This window comes from Lucilia cuprina, chromosome 6, assembly GCF_022045245.1.
Source record: "Lucilia cuprina isolate Lc7/37 chromosome 6, ASM2204524v1, whole genome shotgun sequence".
Taxonomy (NCBI): Eukaryota; Metazoa; Arthropoda; class Insecta; order Diptera; family Calliphoridae; genus Lucilia; species Lucilia cuprina.
Genome location: NC_060954.1, coordinates 3,206,006 through 3,206,415, shown reverse-complemented (window position 1 = coordinate 3,206,415; position 410 = coordinate 3,206,006).

The window sequence follows — 410 nt, the reverse complement described above, 5'->3', positions numbered from 1 at the left end:
TATAGTCTAGTCTATAGTCTAGTCTATAGTCTAGTCTATAGTCTAGTCTATAGTCTAGTCTATAGTCTAGTCTATAGTCTAGTCTATAGTCTAGTCTATAGTATATAAACAATATTAATACTTCTGTTAACTCCTCGTACCGATCTCTGTTTTAATTAACTTACAGATCAAAGTCTTATTATAGCCTCAAAAGAAACTCCTTTGCTAAAGTTGCCAACAAATTTCATGTTTTAGTTCAATCACAATATTTCTTGTGGCTATAAGATTTTTCTTACGACTCTTATTTGCTGCACTCAAAGTGTTGAAAATTTTTATGAACTAATGAAAATTTTATTATTATTTCTTCGAGATTAAACCGTCAACTATATGCAACAAAATGAAAGAAATATGTTATTGCTGTTATAGCTAAT